Source organism: Nansenia antarctica, assembly GCF_963989245.1.
Source record: "Nansenia antarctica genome assembly, chromosome: 12".
In the NCBI taxonomy this organism is placed as follows: Eukaryota; Metazoa; Chordata; class Actinopteri; order Argentiniformes; family Microstomatidae; genus Nansenia; species Nansenia antarctica.
In genome coordinates, this window is record NC_137682.1 from 22,835,162 (window position 1) to 22,845,908 (window position 10,747).

The window sequence follows — 10,747 nt, forward strand, 5'->3', positions numbered from 1 at the left end:
TTTTAATGTTAGGTGGTCTCCAGAAAGCCACAATCCTGGGCAGGACAAATGCAGCCCTGAATACTGATACAGGGGATGATTAGGAAACATAAAGACCACACTTTATAACAGACACTGGAGAAGAATAGGGCATAGTAGAGCAAGGATATGTGGAGGAATACAGAGAGTCAAGAGGTCTAAAAACACCTGACAAACTTTGATTTTGGGATTAATGGGGACTCTTTGTTGTTAATGTAATATATATTACAAATGAATATTAATATTAATATATTATAACAATGGTAATCCACATTGAGAGGTGTTGCATTCAACAGCCTACGGCCACTTCTAAGACTTGATTAAACAACAACGTTTGAATGAATGAAATCAGACTAGGCACTTAATGAATCCCCATTCATTTGAAGGTCATTTAGTTTTTCCCATTTTTCATGATTATTTACAATAATCAGCGATGTTAAATCGCTTCATTGGGTCTCATAATTGTCTTGCATAATTGTCTTATCTGATGAGGCAAAAAAAACAAAATCTCCCTCAATTCAATACAACTTTATTCATCCGAAAATGAACAATAGCATACTCTCTGTTAATAAACCCATTTACTAAAATCTTGATTGTGTGTGTGTGTGTGTTTATCTGTCTCCAGGAGTCTTCTCCAGTATAACACACCAGTTCCCTTGGTCATGGTAGCTACTCTGCACACTCACTCCTCTAACCCTGTCACACAGCTCCTCTAGCTCCCCCTGCTGGAAGACATGGTAATAGCGATGAAATACAGGACCTGGGCTGGGAGCTGAGCCATGAACATTAGCAGTGGGGAGGTCTGATGTCTTTTTTGAGCCTCCTCGACCACCCTGTTTGCCTACTCCCTTCCCCTGGTTACCATGTCCTGTCTCTCCTCCTGCCCACTCCCCCCCTCCCCCCTTAAGATGCCAGGGGACCAAGAGGTCTTGGGAGTCGAAGGCCGTGCGGTTGGTGTGGACCCTAAGCTTGGGCCGACTCTCTTTCTCAGGGGGGACCTGGTTGCAGTCCAAGTTGTTGTCCGGGGGGTTCTTACTCCCGACCTGCCCCTGGTCGTAGTCTTTGCCGTTGCCTGTAGGACACTCTCTCTCCTGGTTGCAGGGGCCTGTAGAGCTGCCTCCGGGCCTGTGTGCTGTGGGCTCTCTGAGGTATTTAGACGTCTGGTCGTTGTGTTTCTGTTCCAGGGCCCACACGTAGATCAGCGCCCTTCCTCCAGGCTTCAACAGCCTCACCAACTCCTCCACCGCAGCCAACCGCCGCTCCTACACACACCACACAAAGGAAATCATAAAACAACAGCAACCAAACTGTGTGTGTGTGTGTATGTGTGTGTGTGTGTGTGTGTGTGTGTGTATGTGTGTGTGTGTGTGTGTATACCTTTGTAGAGAGGTGGTGAATGACAGCTATAGAGATGCAGGCATCGCAGGTCTCTTTGGGTGGAACATTGAGAGCGTCAGACACAAATGCCTGGAAGCCTCTGAGCAGATCTGCACCAAGGCACTGCTGCGGTCACAACCCACCTACAGGGGACAGACACACTCAATGGAATCCTAACACAGCCCGTCTAAAGACGAGACATAGAAAACAGATCTAACAGATCGAAATTAAGTAGCATTTACCCATTTTTTTACTTTGCATCTACCCTCAACATGTTCAACATGCACTCACCGCAAACAGCTCTGGGTTGACCCCGAGGTACTTCCCGTTCCCGCAGCCCACGTCAGCGAGAACACTTCCTGGTCGGAGCGAGGACAGGAAGTGACATACTTGTGGCCAGGGGGAGTGGCGCGTGCTGCTGAAGTGACAGGCGATGGTTTCGTACACGCTGTGCACGAACTCTGCCTCCAAGCGGGCCGCGTCACCCTCGCTGCTGGGTAGGGAGGGGGGGGAGGGGGAGGGGCCGGAGGGACACTGGCTGTCACAAGAAGATGGGAAGGCTGCAGGGAGACAGACAGGCCCAGCTTCACACAGGTTCATCCAAAGCCCGTTTGTCAAGTCAAAAATGTAAACAGTCGTCTGGTGTGCTAAGCAATGGAGACATGAACGCACTTGTTCAAAATCGGCAAACCCAACAAAGAAGCTCACCACAGTCGCACGGTGTTCGGCGGACTTTGCGGAAGGTGAGAGAGGTCCTAGTGCCCCTCCGGCTCAGGGTCAGGTTGCTATGGTTATCAGAGGATACTGCAGCAGGGGACTCTGGGTGGTCAGCTGGGACCACATCAAACTTCCTGGGAGTTATACTAGTGACACAGAGAGAAAAAACCTCTTTGACTCTCTTTCTGTCTCTCCTCTGTCCTCTCTCTCTCTACCCTCCCTCATTCCCTTTCATTCTCACCCATGGGTCCATAGGTATCTGCTCTCTCCCTTCATCACCAGTAGACTCCGCCCTGGCAACACCACGGCAACTAAGGGCCCATCGGGGTGACGGAACTCCATCACCGTCTGCAGTGACATTATGTAAAGTAAAAGTCATATCAAAGGAAGTTCCTGAAGAAACTGTATGTGTTCTGCACTGTAGGTCTTCTGCTGTTTCCATTCATAGCCCTAACTCGACATTCCGGGTTTTTTAAGTTTTTGACTTACAGAAAGCTGAATATTTTAAGAAATATGAAGAGTTGTATATTAAATTGGATTTGAATCTCAAGACCTCACCAGTCAAAAACCTTTCACTTTTTGGCCCTGAAAAACTCCCTAGTTGCTATGGTTGGGAGTATGTTTGTCTGACTGTATAATGAAGCACCAACCAAGGGGATAACGTGTTATTTAAAAAAATGTATGACTGTATTGAAACGGACACCGTTGTTTTTTTCATATACCGCAATATTACAGTATTACCGCGGCCGCCCAACCATAGAAAACGTATTAAAGCCGATTATAAAGATGAATGAATCACCCTGCCCTTCAAGATCATGTATATAAGCGCACACATAGTGTACAGTAAGATCATTATTTACAGCAAGATGTATGTGATGTATGCACACGTATACACGTCAGAACACACACACAAACGAACATACACAAACGAACACACACACACACACACACACACACACACTCTTCATATCTACCTTGGCTCCCAGGCTCAGGGAGAGGATGGTATCCGCAAAGGCAGAGCGAGTGTCAACATGAGGAGGGATACCTAACAACAAGAACCACAGAAACACAGCTTAGAAACGTAAATAAACGTGTTTTTGAAGCACAGCAGTATCACAGATGAAAGGCCTATTAACAATCTCTGTGGAAACTGTTGAATAGTGGGATTCCACAGGTAGATTATCAATCTCTCAGCAACAGGATCTGCTTTGGGACACAAGGCAAGCCAAGGACAGTTTATTTGTAGCACAAACGCACCCAAAATATAAATGGTGATATTAGATGACTGAGGCCTGTACTTGATGAGGTTTTAAAGATGAGGTTCTAAAGAACGTTAAAGTCTTTAAAGACGTTTCCTGTTGTTTTATGATGTTTTCTTAGCCCCTTTTTCATAAGTTTGACCAGAAGTCTCAAGGCTCACAAGTTGAGTTGCCCTACAGACCGTCTCTGTTTAATAAGGCACCTTTCATGAGGCAATAACAGATCTAAATGAATGAATGAATGAATTAATTAATAAATGAATTATCTTTATTGTCATTGTAACAATACAGGTACAACGAAAGGTACAACGAAACAAACAAACACAGTCCTAAGATAATTAAAAAAACAATAATGAGACATAAATAGACATAAGTAGGGCGGGGTATAAACAAAAATAGGGGGATAAGTGATCGGTAGACATCTGAGAATGTATCTATTATGTGAACTTTACTATACTTCTATACACTATATAGCCTATTCACAGGGGGGTATATAGACAGGGGGGAGTTAACATGTAACTGTGTACTTTTATAAACATATGACCATGGACTAGTAGACTTATATACAGTATATATGGTCATGTTCTCACATGAAAGTCCGAATCTTGAGCCGGAGCAAGTGGATGAGTTTGCAACATTGTTGCATAAATTATTTCTCTGATTTGCGTTCTCTCAGCCCTTTATGTAAACGAAGTAACATACGCAATCGAAGCAACTGACGTGGTAGTTGATTGGTCAGAAAAATAGGAAATTGCCCATTCATCCTGATCAACACGCATGCGCGGTTGTTTTCCTATGGACTGCCTCAATGCGTCGTTTCTAACCGGAGCGAAACCACCCTTTTCAAGCGGAGCATCCATTGGTTGTTTGCTGCGGGAGCGACTTCGCACGTTTTCACAGCTACAAACGACGCAGAGCAAAGCGAATTTTATCCTAAACTCTGTTTCAAGTGAAGCAAATGTTCTAGTGAGAACACACCCTATGACTCCTTATAAAAGGGTTCGATTGGTGAAACCAGTGGAATGGGAAGCTCACACTCATGTATACATTCACATACAGATCAGTGATGGAGATGTGTGGGACAAGGGCATCCAGTATTCAAACAGGGCCTTGGTTTCACTGTAAACCTAGTAACAGGGTTCCTACAAGTTTCAACAAGTCAAATTTAAGACCTTTTTAGACCTCTTTGAATATAATTTTAGACCTATTCGCGTCACCATATGATAGCTTTTTGTCATCCTCAAGGTGAATTTGAGACCTTTTTAGGCCTTATAAATTGGATTGCTGGATTTTAGACTTTAAGGTTTTTTAAGACCAGGACGGGAACCCTGTCGTAAGCCAAACCTACCTTGTCCTGACTGATACTGGTTGACTGTCAGTTGGTCTGGCAAGATGTCCACATGTCTGTCGCTGACACACCTTTCCAGAACAGGTACACACTCTTGGGGAAGACCTGGACGAAACATGACAACATTTCAATAACATGACAGGGTTGTCCTATGCCATTAGAAAACAGACAATTGAAAAGTAATATTGCACGAGAAACCAAAAGTGGTTTCACTACCTACTGCGGGGACAAACACAGACAAATAAAATAAATAAAAAACACAGTGGTTTCACTACCTACTGCGGGGACAAACACAGACAAATAAAAAAATAAAAACACACACACACACACACAGAGACAAGACTCACAACCAAGCAGTTGAGTTACCGGGTTGAGTTACCTCTGCAGCAGTGGATGAAACAAGGTAACCTACCTGTTTTGATGTAGCTCAGGGTGGCACACTGGTCGCACACTGGGCGTGGGCCCTCTGAGAACTGTCCTCAGACCTGGAGGTAAGACCACAGAGGAGAAACGGATGATCCATTCATGCTACTGAAAAGTGCACACAAGGAGTTCGGCAATGCAAAGATCAGCATAGACTATGAGGACCAGAGCAACGTACTCTCTCTGCATACCTTCTGTAACGTTAATGGTAGAAACATCCCACAGGTCCCATGATCTGGCCCTACCTGTAGGTGACCAGGGCGCCTGTATTTGATTCCCAACTAAGTTGGGCGCTTCGCCACGCCCCCAGCGGGCTCCGCCACGCCCAGCGGCCTGCGGGCTCCGCCCCCCAGGCTGCGCGCCTGCGCAGGCGCCTGCGGGCTCCGCGCGCCAAGCTGCGCGCCTCTTTCGACGCTGCGCTGCCCTCGCTGATAGATGCAATGCCTCGCTGCAAGATGCCTAGCTGCAAGATGTCGACGCAAGACTGCCGCAATGCTGCGCCCGCGTAGGTTTCATTTATCAACGTTTCTAAAGTTAAAATATGAACTCCATGTGCATTGTGAAAAGTACATATTTGGGTCTTTCATTCGCGATTTTGGTTAGCACGCAGATTTTGGTTAGCATTTTGGTAGCACGCAGGTCAGTGTGTGCTCAGATGTCAGGGAAAACGTGGAGGAATATCCTCATTTCTAAAGTTAAAATATGAACTCCATGTGCATTGTGAAAAGTACATATTTGGGTCTTTCATTCGCGATTTTGGTTAGCACGCAGATTTTGGTTAGCATTTTGGTAGCACGCAGGTCAGTGTGTGCTCAGATGTCAGGGAAAACGTGGAGGAATATCCTCATTTCTAAAGTTAAAATATGAACTCCATGTGCATTGTGAAAAGTACATATTTGGGTCTTTCATGAAAAGTACATATTTGGGTCTTTCATTCTCGTTTTGAACCTAACACTTCTCCTTGGTCATTTACAGACCACCATCAGTGAACCCTGTCACTGTCAGTAGCACGCAGGTCAGTGTGTGCTCAGATGTCAGGGAAAACGTGGAGGAATATCCTCAATTGAAGGTATAACGTTAAAGTTTAGCAGGACTTTTTCATGTACTGTATAGCCTACTTGTCCTTCAGACAAGTGAACTCATCACAAGGAAAAAGTAATGTGTTCACACATAATGTAGGCTACAAAGTCAAGCCCTTCAAATTACATTGCTGTTAGCATGTAAATATGAAATATGATGACAGTTATGACCAGAGAAGACCGGATTGCTTATTGTTGAGTACTAGCTTGTTATTGACAGATTGAGCCCTAAAGTGTTTATTTATGAACCTAGCAACTGGAAGAAGGGAACTGATGAGAATCGCAATAAGTCATCATTGTAGGATAAGGTTATGAGGTAAAAGTCCCAATGTATATCCGTCCATACTAATTGTATTTTCTTCCTCTGTGGCTTCCATCTGCAGAGTTGGCTACCCCCTGATCACACATACCATGTGTGCAAATACATGGCCCTGCCATCACCAGGGGATCATGCTTCATTTGAGGCACAAATTAGAGTCCAGGTCAGGACAGAGGACGAGGCAAGGGAGTGGGTGAAGGCAGCAAAACACTCCGGGGTAACATGGAGGGTCCGAAAATCCATTCCATGTCTGGCAAAGCGCGTTCTTTTCAGGGTAACAGTTAAAATGTCTTGTGCCTGCTCCAAACAGTCACGTATCAGGCGGATGGCATTCACATAGGTTCTCAACTCCTTCCACTTTACGTTTATATAGTGAATATAATGTTTTGTTTAGGTGGACTACAAGTGTCAGCACCATGTTGATGTGAGGTCTATGACGGCCAATTCGAGACCTTCATCTAAAAACACAGGCTGTCCAGCCACAATGTCTCTCACCCTGAAACAGTGCCAGCAGCCTATAAAGCGGAGGCGGCAGATTAGCCGGTGAGTTGAGAGATGTATGCAGGTCTACTGTACGCTGATAATCATGTTGTTATATTCATCCTTGGCTTAAACTTAACATCCTCGTTAGCAGAGTATTTTTTTCCATTTTAAACTGTCCTGTATCAGCTTCTCTCACTCCAACCATCTGCAGGTCCACCCTCACCACACCATATACCTTCTTTTAGGCCTCCGCCTTTTCCTTCAGCTCTATCTCCAGCATCCTTACCCCTACCAGCTTGTCTCCTATCTGCCATGTCCAAAACCAAGCTCTGCCTCTTGTTTAGTTATTTGTCAGACAATGCCGCCACGTGTAAACTTTCCTTTTCACTATTGGTGGTAGAATTCTGGTAGCATTCTGTCACAAATCATTCTTAAGACACTTCTCCACCCACTCCACCCAGCTTGCACTATCTTCTTCACCTCTATTTTACGCTCTCCATTACTTTGGATTGTTGACGCCAAGTATTTCAACTCATCCACATCCTCCTTGTTACCTCACCAATCCACTGATTCCCTCATTCACTGGCTCAAACTTAAAATAATGTTGATATGATTCTGTCAACAGCTGCAAGGACAGACACATGCCTGACTTCCCATTGGAAGTCAGGGTAAAGAACACCCACAACCACAACCTGTTTGTGGCCGAGGCCCTTGGGCACAGAGATGTGGGGAAGGCATCAATTGAGAGCCTGACGAGGCTTTTTGAAATCGGCCACTCTCCCACATCAGCACTTTGTGTCTTGAAGCACGACCTGCAAATGCAGTATGGCGTGAGATATGTCCATGCCTCAGCGAACAGAGAGATCTGCCCAGACCTCCAGTTTGTCCAAAGGTGCACCTTTTTTTTAAGATCATATTGTAGTTATTATGTATGTATTGTCAAAAGACCCCTCACATGATTGGGGTTGAGACTGTATAATACTATGTTGATGATGGTTGTGTATGTGTCACACATTTGAACACATATGAGCAGTGGAGTGGGATGTATAGTTTGAAACGGTATACAGCATGCATATTATAACTTTATTGGCTAACATTATTTTGTTCAGACTCTTCCAAAAGGTGTGCAGGGGAGAGTATGGTGCACAGCAAGGCCCTTATATGCTGGAAGCTCTGGAACGACAGGTGGTGGAGTACAACACCAAGTGTGGAGAAGTGTGTGCCAGGATGACCACTTCCTCTGCTGGAGCTCTTCTCATCGCGATATGCTCCCCACTGATGAAACGCCTTCACACCCACAAGCACAGTGGGGAGCTCTGCTTCATCGACTCCTCTGGGAACATGGACAGAGAGAACTGCCGGGTCTTCCTCCTCCTCACACACACATGTGCAGGTGGCCTTCCCCTTGGGATCATCATCACTCAAGCGGAGGACAAAGGCACAATCTTTGAGGGGCTGGAGCTGCTGAAAGGGCTCATTGGAAGGGAAGGCTTTGCAGGGAAAGGACAGGCAGGACCTGGCGTGTTCCTGACAGATGACTCCAGTGCAGAGAGGGGAGCTCTAAAGCAGGCATTTCCTGAGGCTACACTGCTGCTCTGCTCCTTCCACCTCCTCCAAGCTACCTGGAGGTGGCTGTGGAGTAAGGAGAGTGATGTGGAGAAGGGAGACAGGAAAACCCTCTTTGCCTTCATCAGGGACATGTTGTACAGCAGGGAGGTCTCTGAGGTAGACAGGCTGTACAGGCAGGCCGCAGAAAATCCAGTTGCTGTCAGGTTAGTGTGGAGTTTAGAGACAGTTAGCTTTACAATGGTGAAGATACTTAGTTGACAAATGGTAATTTCACACATTTCATGCCTGTAACATTGCATACATACAGAAGGAGATGCACCTCTATAGTTAATGTAATACACTTTTTGTCTTGTAATCCATTCCAGGTACCGTAAATACCTGGTCTACCTGGAGCGGCTGTACAACAGGAGGGAAGACTGGGCGCTGAGCTTCAGAGTGGAGCTGCGTACTCGAGGGAACAACACAAATAACTTTGTGGAGGCGGCGATGCGTGTCCTCAAAGACAAGATCATGCTGAGGACCAAAGCGTTCAACCCTCCGCAGCTCTTTGATATGCTCACCTCCCGGCTGGAGACATACTATGTAGCCCGCATCACTGATGTTGCCCTTGGCCACAGAGAGGCTTTCCAGCGTTCACGCTTCTTGGCTCATGACAGCAGCATTGAAGCCAGCGACATTCAGCAGGTAACAGTTTTAAATACTACTACTACTACTACTACTACTACTACTACTACTACTACTACTACTACTACTACTACTACTACTACTACTACTACTACTACTACTACTACTACTACTACTACTACTACTACTACTACTACTACTACTACTACTACTACTACTACTACTACTACTACTACTACTACTACTACTACTACTACTACTACTACTACTACTACTACTACTACTACTACTACTACTACTACTACTACTACTACTACTACTACTACTACTACTACTACTACTACTACTACTACTACTACTACTACTACTACTACTACTACTACTACTACTACTACTACTACTACTACTACTACTACTACTACTACTACTACTACTACTACTACTACTACTACTACTACTACTACTACTACTACTACTACTACTACTACTACTACTACTACTACTACTACTACTACTACTACTACTACTACTACTACTACTACTACTACTACTACTACTACTACTACTACTACTACTACTACTACTACTACTACTACTACTACTACTACTACTACTACTACTACTACTACTACTACTACTACTACTACTACTACTACTACTACTACTACTACTACTACTACTACTACTACTACTACTACTACTACTACTACTACTACTACTACTACTACTACTACTACTACTACTACTACTACTACTACTACTACTACTACTACTACTACTACTACTACTACTACTACTACTACTACTACTACTACTACTACTACTACTACTACTACTACTACTACTACTACTACTACTACTACTACTACTACTACTACTACTACTACTACTACTACTACTACTACTACTACTACTACTACTACTACTACTACTACTACTACTACTACTACTACTACTACTACTACTACTACTACTACTACTACTACTACTACTACTACTACTACTACTACTACTACTACTACTACTACTACTACTACTACTACTACTACTACTACTACTACTACTACTACTACTACTACTACTACTACTACTACTACTACTACTACTACTACTACTACTACTACTACTACTACTACTACTACTACTACTATTAGATTCACAGAAACTTTCAACACTGAGTTAGTGTTTAAACAGAATCTTCTCTTTCTTAATGTCTGACAGATTGAGGTGAAGCTGTTCAAGGTCAAGGGGTCGACAGCAATGTATGAGGTGGACATGGAGTCTGAGCTGTGCACCTGTCCAGCTGGACAGACAGGGGCACCATGCAGGCACCAAGAAGCAGTGGTGCAACACTACCACTGCTTGTCCAACAATTACATTCCCACTACTGCTGAGCAGAAAGCTGAGCTTCTGAAGCTCACATCAGGAGGTAATTTTGGGTTTTTATGATTTATAATGATAAAATAATAATAATTTATTGCATTTATAGAGCCCTTTTCCATCAAACAATGCTCAAATTGCAGTGGGAGAG

At 44.3% G+C, this 10,747-nt stretch overlaps 1 pseudogene across 1 annotated transcript in view; it reads right to left on the bottom strand.

Moving 5' to 3' along the window:
* Nucleotides 1–629: 629 nt before the first annotated feature.
* The window catches only part of LOC308168667 (tRNA (carboxymethyluridine(34)-5-O)-methyltransferase alkbh8-like), a 257,081-nt pseudogene continuing 246,963 nt past the window's right edge, over nucleotides 630–10,747 (bottom strand). The window contains exons 6-12 of the transcript in view: nucleotides 4,720–4,824; nucleotides 3,087–3,157; nucleotides 2,354–2,460; nucleotides 2,104–2,258; nucleotides 1,687–1,955; nucleotides 1,396–1,538; nucleotides 630–1,280 (exon numbers count right to left, since the gene is read on the bottom strand). The product of the transcript in view is annotated as a tRNA (carboxymethyluridine(34)-5-O)-methyltransferase alkbh8-like (transcript). The remainder of the gene's footprint in view (nucleotides 1,281–1,395; nucleotides 1,539–1,686; nucleotides 1,956–2,103; nucleotides 2,259–2,353; nucleotides 2,461–3,086; nucleotides 3,158–4,719; nucleotides 4,825–10,747) is intronic.